Here is a 15,905-nt window from a genome sequence, read left to right on the forward strand (position 1 = left end):
ATATCCATATTCCACCAACATTACAGGCTAATGCATGTATTCTACCAACATCAAAGACTAATATCCATATTCCACCAACATCACAGACTAATATCCGATTCCATCAACATCAAAGACTAAAATCCGTATTCCATCATCTACACCAACTAATGTCCCTATTCCATCAACATCTCCGACTAAATCCATATTCCTCCAACATTGCAGGCTAATGCTCGTGTTCTATCAACATCACAGACTAATATCCGTATTCCACCATCATCACGGACTAATATCCATTTTCCATTAACACCACAGACTACAAACCATGTTCCATGAACGTCACAGACTAATATCCGCATTCCATTAACATTACATTTTTATATCCATATTCCATTAGAATCGTAGACTAATATGCGCATTCCATTTTCATCAAAGACTGATATCCTTGTTCCATCAACATCACAGACTAATATCAGTATTCCATCAACATCACAGTCTAATATCCATATTCCATCAACATCACAGTCTAATATCCATATTCCATCAACATCGCAGACCAATATACATATTCCACCAACATTACTGGCAAATATCTGTATTCCATCAACATCACAGATATTATCCTTATTCCATCAGCATTACAATTTACTATCTGTATTCCATTATCATCTAAGACAGATATCCTTGTTCCATCAACATCACGGACTAACATCTGTATTGCATCAACATCACAGTCAAATATCTGTATTCCTTTAAACTCTCAGACTGTTATCCATATGCCATCAGCATCACCGAATAATATCAGTATTCCATCATCAACACGGACTAATGTCCATATTCCATCAACATCACAGACTAATATACATATTCCACCAATATTACAGGCGAATATCCGCATCCATTCAATATCACAGACTTATTTCCGTATTCCGTCAAAATCACAGACTGATGTCCTTATTCCGTTAACATCACAGACTAATATCTTCATTCCATCAACTTCAAAGTCTAATATCCACATTCGATCAAAATCACAGGCTAATATCTGTATTCCATGAGCATCACAGAATAATATCAGTATTCCATCAACATCACAGATTAATTTCCGCATAACATCAACATCACAGACTAATTCCCATATTCCATTAGCATCACAGACTAATATCATTATTCCATCAACATCACAGACCAATATCCGTATTCCATCAACATCACAGTCTAATATCCGTATTCCATTAACATCACAGAGTAATATACGTATTCCGTCAACATGACAGACTAATACAGGTTTCCATCAACATCACAGTCTAATATCCATTTTCCATCAACATCACAGACGGATATCCGTATTCCATCGACATCAAAGACAAATATCCTTGTTCCATTAACATCACAGACTAATATCCGTATTCCATCAACATCTCAGACTAAAATCCTTATTCCATCAACATCACAGACCAATATCCATATTTCACCAGCATTACAGGCAAATATCTGCATTCCACCAGCATCACAGACTATTATCCTTATTCCATCAGCATTACATTTCAATATCTGTATTCCATTATCATCAAAGAAAGATATCCTTATTCCATCAACATCACGGACTAATATCAGTATTCGATCAACATCACAGACAAATATACGTATTCCTTTCAACTCTCAGACTAATATCCATATTCCAACAACATCACAGGCTAATATCAGTATTCAATCATCTACGCGGACTAATGTCCCTATTCCATCAACATCACAGACTAATATCCATATTCCAACAACATTACAGACTAATATCCGCATCCCATCAATATCACAGGCTTATATACGTATTCCGTCAAAATCACAGATATTTGTCCTTATTCCGTTAACATCACAGGCTAATATCAGTATTCCAGCATCTTCACAGACTAATATCCACGTTCCATCAACATCACAGGCAAATATCTGTATTCCATCAACATCACAGACTAATATCTGTATTCCATCAACATCACAGACTAATTTCCACATAACAGCAACATCACAGACTAATTCCCATATTCCATTAGCATCACAGACTAATATCAGTATTCCATCAACATCACAGACCAATATCCGTATTCCATCAACATCACAGACAAATATCCATATTCCTTTAAATTCTCTGACTAATATCCGTGTTCCATAAACATCACAGTCTAATATCTGTATTCTATCAACTTCAGAGTGTAATAAGCATATTCCATTATCATCAAAGACTAATATCCATTTTCAATCAACATCACAGACTAATACAAAAACAGAATTACCTGGAAAAACTCAGTTGGTCTGGCAGCATCGGCGGAGAAGAAAAGAGTTGACATTTAGAGTCCTCATGACCCTTCGACAGAACTTGAGTTCGAGTCCAAGAAAGAGTTGAAATATAAGTTGGTTTAAGGTGTGTGTGTGTTTGGGAGTGGGTGGAGAGATAGAGATACAGAGAGGTGGGGGGGGGGGTGTAGTTGTAGGGACAAACAAGTAGTGATAGAAGCAGATCATCCAAAGATGTCAGCGATAATAGCACAATAGAACACATAGGTGTTAAAGTTAAAGTTGGTGATATTATCTAAACGAATGTGCTAATTAAGAATGGATGGTAGGGCACTCAAGGTATAGCTCTAGTGGGGTTTTTTTTAATTTTTTTATAATACAAATAGGTGGGAAAAGGAAAATCTTTATAATTTATTGGAAAAAAAAAGGGAAGGGGGAATCAGAAAGGGGGTGGGGTTGGGGGAGGGAGCTCACGACCTAAAGTTGTTGAATTCAATATTCAGTCCGGATGGCTGTAAAGTGCCTAGTCGGAAGATGAGGTGTTGTTCCTCCAGTTTGCGTTGGGCTTCACTGGAACAATGCAGCAAGCCAAGGACAGACATGTGGGCAAGAGAGCAAAGTGGAGTGTTAAAATGGCAAGCGATAGGGAGGTTTGGGTCATTCTTGCGGACAGACCGCAGGTGTTCCGCAAAGCGGTCGCCCAGTTTACGTTTGGAATCTCCAATGTAGAGGAGACCACATTGGGAGCAACGAATGCAGTAGACTAAGTTGGGGGAAATGCAAGTGAAATGCTGCTTCACTTGAAAGGAGTGTTTGGGTCCTTGGACGGTGAGGAGAGAGGAAGTGAAGGGGCAGGTGTTGCATCTATTGCGTGGGCATGGGGTGGTGCCATAGGAGGGGGTTGAAAAATAGGGGGTGATGGAGGTGTTGGATATCACAGACTAATATCCATTTTCAATCAAAATCACAGACTAATATCCATATTCCATCAACATCACAGACTAATATCCGAATTCCATCAACATCACAGACTAATATCAGTATTCCATCAACATCACAGTCTAATATACATTGTCCATTAACAAACAGACTAATATCCGTATTCCATCATCTACATGGACTAATGTCTCTATTCCATCAACAACACAGACTAATAACCATATTCCACCAAAATTACAGGCTAATATCTGTATACTATTAAAATCACAGACTAATATCTGTATTCCATCAACATCACAGACCAATATCCGTATTCCATCAACATCACAGACAAATATCCTTGGTCCATTAACATCACAGACTAATATGTGTATGCCAGCAACATCACAGTCTAATATCCATATTCCATCAACATCACAGACTAATAACCGTATTCCATCAACATCACAGAGTAATATACATATTCCATCAACATGACAGACTAATACAGTATTCGATCAACATCACAGTCTAATATTCATTTTCCATCAACATCACAGACAGATATCCGTATTCCATCGACATCACAGACAAATATCCTTTTTCCATTAACATCACAGACTAATATCCATATTCCATCAACATCTCAGACTAATATCCTTATTCCATCAACATCGCAGACCCATATTCATATTCCACCAGCATTACAGGAAAATATTTGTATTCCATCAACATCACAGACTATTATCCTTATTCCATCAGCATTATATTTTAATATCTGTATTCCATTATCATCAAAGACAGATATCCTTGCTCCATCAACATCACGGACTAATATCAGTATTCCATCAACATGACAGACAAATATCCGTATTCCTTTCAACTCTCAGACTAATATCCTTATTCCAACAACATCACAGGCTAATATCAGTATTCAATCATCTACACGGACTAATGTCCCTATTGCATCAACATCACAGACTAATATCCATATTCCACCAACATTACAGACTAACATCGGCATCCCATCAATATCACAGGCTTATATCTGTATTCCATCAAAATCACAGAACAATGTCCTTATTCCGTTAACATCACAGACTAATATCAGTATTCCATCATCTTCAAAGACTAATATCCACATTCGATAAAAATCACAGGTTAATATCTGTATTCCATCAACATCACAGAATAATATCAGTATTCCATCAACATCACAGATTAATTTCCGCATAACATCAACATCACAGACCAATTCCCATGTTCCATTAGCATCACAGACTATTAACAGTTTTCCATCAACATCATAGTCTAATATCTGTATTCTATCAATATCACAGTGTAATAAGCATATTCCATTATCATCAAAGACTAATATCCATTTTCAATCAACATCACGGACTAATATCCATTTTCAATCAAAATCACAGACTAATATCCATATTCCATCAACATCACAGACTAATATCCGAATTCCATCAACATCACAGACTAATATCAGTATTCCATCAACATCACAGTCTAATATAAATATTCCAATAACAAACAGACTAATATCCGTATTCCATCATCTACATGGACTAATGTATCTATTCCACCAACATCACAGACTAATCACCATATTCCACCAAAATTACAGGCTATATCCATATTCTATTAACATCACAGACTAATATCTGTATTCCATCAACATCACAGACCAATATCCGTATTCTTTCAACATCACAGAAAAATATCCTTGGTCCATTAACATCACAGACTAATATCTGAATGCCAGCAACATCACAGTCTAATATCCATATTCCATCAACATCACAGACTAATAACCTTATTCCATCAACATCACAGAGTAATATACATATTCCATCAACATGACAGACTAATACAGTATTCCATCAACATCACAGTCTAATATCCATTTTCCATCAACATCACAGACTGATATCCGTATGCCATCAACATCTCAGACTAATATCCTTATTCCATCAACATCGCAGACCCATATTCATATTCCACCAGTATTACAGGAAAATATCTGTATTCCATCAACATCACAGACTATTATCCTTATTCCATCAGCATTACATTTTAATATCTGTATTCCATTATCATCAAAGACAGATATCCTTGTTCCATCAACATCACGGACTAATATCAATATTCCATCAACATGACAGACAAATATCCGTATACCTTTCAACTCTCAGACTAATATCCTTATTCCAACAACATCACAGGCTAATATCAGTATTCATTCATCCACACGGACTAATGTCCCTATTGCATCAACATCACAGACTAATATCCATATTCCACCAACATTACAGACTAATATCCGCATCCCTTCAATATCACAGGCTTATATCTGTATTCTGTCAAAAATCACAGACTAATGTCCTTATTCCGCTAACATCACAGACTAATATCAGTATTCCATCATCTTCAAAGACTAATATCCACATTCGATCAAAATCACAGGCTAATATCAGTATTCCATCAACATCACAGACCAATATCCGTATTCCATCAACATCACAGTCTAATATCCGTAATCCATCAACATCACAGACAAATATCCTTGGTCCATTAACATCACAGACTAATATCTGTAGGTCAGCAACATCACAGTCTAATATCCATATTCCATCAACATCACAGACTAATATCCATATTCCCTCAACATCACAGACTAATACAGTATTCCATCAACATCACAGTCTAATATCCATATTCCATCAACATCACAGACTGATATCCGTATTCCATCGACATCAAAGACAAATATCCTTGTTCCATTAACATCACAGACTAATATCTGTATTCCATCAACATCTCAGACTGATATCCGTATTACGTCAAAATCACAGACTAATGTCCTTATTCAATTAACATCACAGACTAACATTAGTATTCCACCATCTTCACAGACTAATATCCACATTCCATCAACATCACAGGCTAATAACTGTATTCCATCAACATCACAGATTAATTCCCATATTCTATTACCATCAGAGACTAATATCCGTATTCCATCAACATCACAGTCTTATATCCATATTCCATCAACATCACAGACTAATATCCTTGTTCCATTAACATCACAGACTAATATCGGTATTCCATCAACATCACAGTCTAATATCCATATTCCATCAACATCACAGACTGATATCCGTATTCCAATAACATCGCAGCCAAACATCCTTGTTCCATTAAGGTCAACGACTAATATGTTTATGCCAGCAACATCACAGACTAATATCCGTATTCCATCAACATCACAGTCAAATATCCTTGTTCCATTAACATCACAGACTAATATCTGTATGCCAGCAACATCACAGACTAATATCAGTATCTCATCAAAATCACAGTCTAATATCCATATTCCATCAATATCACAGTCTAATATCCATATTCCATCAACATCACATACTAATATCCATATTCCACCAAAAATACAGGCAAATATCTGTATTCCATCAACATCACAGACTATTATTCTTATTCCATCAACATTACATTTTGATATCTGTATTCCATTATCATCAAAGACTGATATCCTTATTCCATCAACATCACAGACAAATATCCGTATTCCTTTAAACTCTCAGACTAATATACATAATCCATCAACATCACAGACTAATATCAGTATTCCATCAACATCACAGTCTAATATCCATATTCCAACAACATCACAGATTAACATTCGTATTTTATTAACATCACAGACTAATATTCGGATTCCATCATCTACACGGACTAATGGCCCTATTCCATCAACATCACAGACTAATATCCATAATCCAGCAACATTACAGACTAATATCCGCATCTCATCAATATCACAGACTTATATCCGTATTATGTCAAAATCACAGACTAATGTCCTTATTCAATTAACATCACAGACTAAAATTAGTATTCCACCATCTTCACAGACTAATATCCACATTCCATCAACATCACAGGCTAATATCTGTATTCCATCAACATCACAGTCTAATAACTGTATTCCATCAACATCACAGATTAATTCCCATATTCTATTACCATCAGAGACTAATATCCGTATTCCATCAACATCACAGTCTTATATCTGTATTCCATCAACATCACAGACTAATATCTGTATTCCATCAAAATCACAGTGTAATAAGCATATTCCATTGTCATCACAGACTAACATCCATTTTCAATCAACATCTCAGACTAATATCCGTAATCCATCAACATCACAGTCTAATATCAGTATTCCATCAACATCACAGTCTAATATCCATATTCCATCAACATCACAGACTAATATCCTTGTTCCATTAACATCACAGACTAATATCGGTATTCCATCAACATCACAGTCTAATATCCAATTCCATCAACATCACAGACTGATATCCATATTCCAACAACATCACAGACAAACATCTTGTTCCATTAAGGTCAACGACTAATATGTGTATGCCAGCAACATCACAGACTACTATCCGTAATCCATCAACATCACAGACAAATATCCTTGTTCCATTAACATCACAGACTAATATCTGTATGCCTGCAAAATCACAGATTAATATCCGTACTCCATCAACATCACAGACATATATCCTTGGTCCATTAATATCACAGACTAGTATCTGTATGCCAACAAAATCACAGACTAATATCCGTATTCCATCAACATCACAGACAAATATCCTTGGTCCATTAACATCACGGACTAATATCTGTATGCCAGCAACATCACAGTCTAATATCCATATTCCGTCAACATCACAGACTGATATCTGTATTCCATCAATATCACAGACAAATATCCTTATTCCAGTAACATCACAGACTAATATCTGTATTCCATCAACTTCACAGAATAATTTCCATGTTCCATTAACATCACACAATAATATCCATTTTCAACAACATCACAGACTAATATCCATATTCCATTAACAGACAGAATAATGTCGTATTCCATAAACATCACATGCAAATATCAGTATACCATCAACATAACAGTCTAATATCCATATTCCATCAATATCAGAGTGTAATATCCATATTCCATCAACATCACAGACTAATATCTGTATTCCATCAACATCACAGGCTCATATCCGTATTCCATCAACATCACAGACTAATATCAGTATCTCATCAAAATCACAGTCTAATATCCATATTCCATTAATATCAGAGTCTAATATCCATATTCCATCAACATCACAGACTAATATCCATATTCCACCAACAATATAGGCAAATATCTGTATTCCATCAACATCACAGACTATTAACCTTATTCCATCAACATTACATTTTGATATCTGTATTCCATTATCATCAAAGACTGATATCCTTGTTCCATCAACATCACGGACTAATATCTGTATTCCATCAACATCACAGACAAATATCCATATTCCTTTAAACTCTCAGACTAATATCCCTAATCCATCAACATCACAGACTAATATCTGTACTCCATCAACATCACAGTTTAATATCCATATTCCAACAACATCACAGACAAATATCCATATTTTATCAACATCACAGACTAATATTTGGATTCCATCATCTACACGGACTAATGGCCCTATTCCATCAACATCACAGTCTAATATCCATATTCCAACAACATTACAGACTTATGTCCTTATTCCATTAACATCACAGACTAATATCAGTATTCCATCAACATCACAGGCTAATATCTGTATTCCATCAACATCACAGACTAATATCTGTATTCCATCAACATCACAGACTAATTTCCGCATAACATCAACATCACAGACTAATTCCCATATTCCATTAGCATCACAGACTATTATCAGTATTCCATCAACATCACAGACCAATATCCGTAATCCATCAACATCACAGACAAATATCCATATTCCTTTAAATTCTCTGACTAATATCTGTATTCCATCAACATCGCATTCTAATATCTGTATTCCATCAACATCACAGTGTAGTAAGCATATTCCATTACCTTCATGGACTAATATCCATTTTCAAACAACATCACAGACTAATATCCATCTTCCGTCAACATCACAGACTAATATCCATATTCCATCATCATCACAGACTAATATCCATATTCCATCAACATCACAGAATAAAGTCCGTATTCCATCATCTACACGGACTAATGTCCCAATCCATCAACATCACAGACTAATATCCATATTCCACCAACATTACAGGCTAATGCAGGTGTTCTACCAACATCCCAGACTAATATCCATATTCCATCAACATCACAGACTAATATCCGAATTCCATCAACATCACAGACTAAAATCCGTATTCCATCATCTACACGGACTAATGTCCCTTTTCCATCAACATCACAGGCTAATATCCATATTCCACCAACATTGCAGGCTAATGCACATGTTCTATCAACATCACAGACTAATATCAGTATTCCATCATCATCACGGACTAATATCCATTTTGCATTAACACCACAGACTACAATCCGTGTTCCCTTAACGTCAAAGACTAATATCAGCATTCCAGTAACATTACAGATTTATATCCATATTCCATTAGAATCGCAGACTAATATGCGCATTCCATTATCATCAAAGACTAATATCCTTGTTCCATCAACATCACAGACTAATATCTGTATTCCATCAACATCACAGTCTAATATCCATATTCCATCAACATCACAGACTAATATCCGTATTCCATCAACATCACAGACAAATATCATTGTTCCATTAACATCACTGTCTACTATCTGTATTCCAGCAACATCACAGGTTAATATCCTTATTCAGTTATCATCAAAGACTAATATCGGTATATAATCAACTTCATAGACTAATATCAATGTTCCATTAACATCACAGACTAATATTCGTTTTCCATCAACATCACACACTAATATCCATATTCCATTAACAAACAGACTAATATCTGTATTCCATCAACATCACAGACTATTAACCATATTCCATCAACATCAAAGACTAATATCAGTATTCCATCAACATCACAGTCTAATATCCATATTCCATTAACAAACAGGCTAATATGTGTATTCCATCAACATTACAGACAAATATCCTTATTCCATTAACAACACAGGGTACTATCGGTATTCCATCAACATCACAGACAAATATCCTTATTCAATTAACACCACAGGCTAATATCCTTTTTCCATCAACATCACAGATTATTTTCAGTGTTCCATCAGCATCACAGACTGTTATCCGTATTCCTTCAACATCACATATTAATATCTATATTCCATCAACATCACAGACTAATATCCGTCTTCCATCAACATCACTGACTAATATCTGTATTCCATCTACATCACATGTTAATATCTGTATTCCATCAACAACACAGACTAATATCCATATTCAATCAACATCACAGACTAATATCTGTATTCTATCAACATACAAAGTGATATCCATATTCCATTATCTTGTCAGACTAATATGCGTAATCCATTAATATCACAGACTGATATCCATATGCCATTAGCATCACAGACTGATATCCGTATTCCATTAACATCACAGACTGATATCTTTCATCCATCAACATCACTGGCTAATCTCTGTATTCCATCCACATCACAGACTAATATTCATATTCCATCAACATCACAGACTAATATCCATATTCCACCAACATCATGGACTAATATCAGTATTCCTTCAAGATCACAGGCTAATATCCGTATTCCTTTATGTTCTCAGACCTATTTCCGTATTCCATCAACACCACCAGCTAATATCCTTATTCCACAACATCACAGAGTAATAAGCATATTCCATCATCTTCACAAACTAATATCCGTTTTCCTTCAACATCACAGACTAATATCCATATTCCATCAACTTCACAGACTAATATCCGTATTCCTTCAACATCAAATATTAATATTTGTATTCCATCAACATCACAGACTAATATCCACATTCCATAATCATCAAAGACTAATATGCGTATTCCATTAACATCACAGACTGATATCCATAATCCATTCACATCATAGACTGATATCCGTAATCCATTACCAACACAGACTGAAAGCCTTATTCCATCAAATTCACTGGCTAATATCGGTATTCCATCCACATCACAGACTAAATTTCTTTTTCCATCGACATCAAAGACTAATATTCATATTCCCTCAACATCACTGACTAAGATCAGTATTCCATCCACATCAAAGACTAATATCCGTATTCCATCAACATCACAGACTAATATCCATATTCCATCAACATCGCAGACCAATATCCATATTCCACCAACATTACAGGCAAATATCTGTATTCCATGAACATCACAGACTATTATCCTTATTCCATCAGCATTAAATTTTAATATCTGTATTCCATTATCATCAAAGACAGATATCCTTGTTCCATCAACATCACGGACTAATATCAGTATTCCATCAACATCACAGACAAATATCCGTATTCCATCAACATCACAGACTAATATCAGTATTCCATCAACATCACAGACAAATATCCGTATTACTTTCAACTCTCAGACTAATATCCATATTCAATCAACATCACAGACTAATATCTGTATTCCCTCAACATCACAGAGTGATATCCATATTCCATTATCATCGCAGACTAATATGCGTATTCCATTAATATCACAGACTGATATCCATATGCCCTTAACATCACAGACTGATATCCAAATTCCATTAACATCACAGACTGATAACCTTAATCCATCAACATCACTGGCTAATATCGGTATTCCATCCACATCGCAGACTAATATTCATAGTCCATCTACATCACAGAATAATATCCGTATTCCATCAACATCATGGACTAATATCAGTATTCCTTCAACATCACAAATATCCATATTCCTTTAAGTTTTCAGACCAATATCCGTATTCCATCAACACCACCAACTAATATCTTTATTCCATCAACATCACAGACTAATATTCATATTCCAGCATCTTCACAAACTAATATCCGTTTTCCTTCAACATCACAGAATAATATCCATATTCCATCAACATCACAGACTAATATCCGCATTCCATCAACATCACAGACTGATTTCCATAGTCCGTTATCATCACAGACTATTATGCGTATTCCATTAACATCACAGAATGATATGCATACTCCATTCACATCACAGTCTGATATCCATAATCCATTACCATCTCAGACTAAACTCCTTATTCCATCAACATCACTGGCTAATATCGGTATTCCATCAACTTCACAGACTAATTTTCATATTCCATCTACATCACAGACTAATATCGGTACTCCATTAACATCGCAAACCAATATTTGTGTTCCATTAACATCACTGATTTATATCCATATTCCATTAGCATCACTGATTGATTTGCGTATTCCATTATCATCAAAGGCTGATATCGTTATTCCAACAACATCACGGACTGATATCCGTATTCCTTTAAGTTCTCAGACTAATATCCATATTCCATCAACGGCACAGACTAATATCATTAATCCATCAACATCGCAGAATAATAACCATATTCCAACATCTTCACAAACTAATATCCACTTTCCTTCAACATCACGGACTAATATCCATATTCCATTAACATCAGAGTCTGATATCCGTAATACATCAACATCAAAGACTAATATCGGTATTCCATTAAGATCGCAGACTAATATCCGTATTCCATTAATATCAAAGATTTATATCCATATTCCTTTAGCATCATAGACTGATTTGCGTGTTCCATTACCATCAAAAACTGATATCCATATTCCAGCAACATCATGGACTAATATCCGTATTCCTTCAACATCACAGACTAATATACGTAATTCTTTAAGTTCTCAGACTAAAATCCGTATTGCATCAACATCACAGACTAATATACTTATTCCATCAACATCACAGAATAATAACCATATTCCATCATCTTCACAGACTAATATCCGTTTTCCTTCCACATCACAGACCAATATCCATAATCCATCAACATCACAGGCTAATATCCATATTCCATCAACATCACAGTCTAATATCCATATTCCATCAACATCGCAGACTAATATCCGTATTCCATCAACATCACAGACTAATATCCGTATTCCATCATCTACATGGACTAATGTCCCTATTCCATCAAAATCACAGACTAATATCTATATTCCACCAACATAACAGACAAGTATCCATGTACTCTCATCATCACAGACTAATATCCATATTCAATCATCATCACAGTCTAATATCCGTATTCCATTAACATCACAGATCAATATCCGTATTCTCTCTACATCACAGACTAATATCCTTATTCCATTAACATCAGACTCTAACATCCATACTCCATTAACTATACAAACTAATATCCGTATTCCATCAATATCACAGACTAATATCCTTTTTCCATCAACATCACAGATTAATGTCAGTACTTGATTAACATCACAGATTATTATCCGTATTCCAACGACATCACATGTTAATATCTGTATTCCATCAACATCACAGACTAATATCAGCATTCCATCAACATCAAATATTGATATCTGCATTCCATCAACATCACAGACTAATATCTGCATTCCATTAACATCACAGACTTATATCCGTATTCCTTTAAGTTCTCAGACCAATATCCGTGTTCCATCAACATCACAGACTAATATTCTTATTCCATCAACATCACAGAATAATCACCATATTCCATCATCTTCACAAACTAATATCTGCTTTCCTTCAACATCACAGACTAATATCCATATTCCAACAACATCACAGGCTAATATCCATATTCCATCAACATCACAGTCTAAAATCCATATTCCATCAACATTACAAACTAATATCAGCATTCCATCAACATCACAGTCTAACATCCATATTCCATCATCTACATGGACTAAGGTACCTATTCCATCAATATCGCAGACTAATATCCATATTCCATCAACATCACAAACTAATATCAGCATTCCATCAACATCACAGTCTAACAACCATATTCCATCATCTACAAGGACTAATCTCCCTATTCCATCAATATCGCAGACTAATATCCAAATTCCACCAACATTACAGACTAACATCCCTGCTCAATCATCATCACAGTCTAATATCCTTATTCCATTAACATCACAGACTAATACCCGTATTCCATCATCTACACGGACTAATGTCCCTATTCCATCAATATTGCAGACTAATATCCATATTCCATCAACATCACAAACTAATATCAGCATTCCATCAACATCACAGTTTAACATCCATATTCCATCATCTACACGGACTAATTTCCCTATTCCATCAATATCGCAGACTAATATCCATATTCCACCAACACTACAGACTAACATCCCTGTTCTATCAGCATCACAGGCTAATATCCGTATTCAATCATCATCACAGTCTAATATCCTTATTCCATTAACATCACAGACTAATATCCGTATTCCATTAACATCACAGACCAATATCCATCTTACATTATCATCACACACTGATATTGATATTCATTAAAATCACAGACTGATATCCGTCTTCAATCAACATCACAGACTAATATTTCTATTCCATCAACATCATGGTCTAATATCAGTATTCCATTAACATCACAGACTAATATACATTTTCCTTTAAGTTCTCAGATTAATATCCATATTCCATCAAAATCGCAGACTAATATCCATATACCATCAACATCACAGAATAATATCCATATTCCATGAACATCACAGACTAATATCTGTATTCCATCAACATCACAGACTAATATCCATATTCCATCAACATCACAGACTAATATCTGTATTCCATCAACATTACACAATAATATCCATATTGCATCATCTACACAGGGTAATATCCGTATTCCATCAACATCAAAGGCTAATATCCGTATTCCTCAATCTGCGCAGACTAATATCCCTACTCCATCAACATCACAGACTTGTATCCATATTCCGCTAACATTATAGCGTAATATCCATATTCCATCAATACCACAGACTTCTATCCGTGTTCCGTCAACATCACAGACTAATATCCTTATTCCATTAACATCACCGACTAATAACGGTCTTCCATCATAATCAAAGACTAAGTTAGTATTCAATCAACATCACAGACAAATATCCAAATTCCATCAACATCACAGAATAATATCCGCATTCCATCAACATCACAGACTAATATTCATATTCCCTCAAATTCACAGACTAAGATCAGTATTCCATCAACATCACAGACTAATCTCCGTATTCCATTAACATCACAGACTAATATCTGTATAGAATCTACATCACAGTCTAATTCCGTATTCCATCAACATCACAGACAAATATCCTTATTCCATTAACATCACAGTCTAATATCTGTATTACATCAACTTCACAGACTCATATCCCTATTACACTTACATCACTGATTAATATCCATATTCCATTAGCAGCACAGACTGATTTGCGTATTCCATTATCATCAAAGACTGATATCCTTATTCCAACAACATCTCGAGCTAATATCAGTATTCCATCAACATCACAGATTAATATCCGTATTCCTTTAAGTTCTCAGTCTAATATCTGTATTCCATCAACATCACAGAATAATAACCATGTTCCATTATCTTCAAAAACTAATATCCATTTTCCTTCAACATCCCAGACTTATATCCGCATTCCATCATCGACACGGAC

This window comes from Carcharodon carcharias, chromosome 26 (assembly GCF_017639515.1).
Source record: "Carcharodon carcharias isolate sCarCar2 chromosome 26, sCarCar2.pri, whole genome shotgun sequence".
Classification (NCBI taxonomy): domain Eukaryota; kingdom Metazoa; phylum Chordata; class Chondrichthyes; order Lamniformes; family Lamnidae; genus Carcharodon; species Carcharodon carcharias.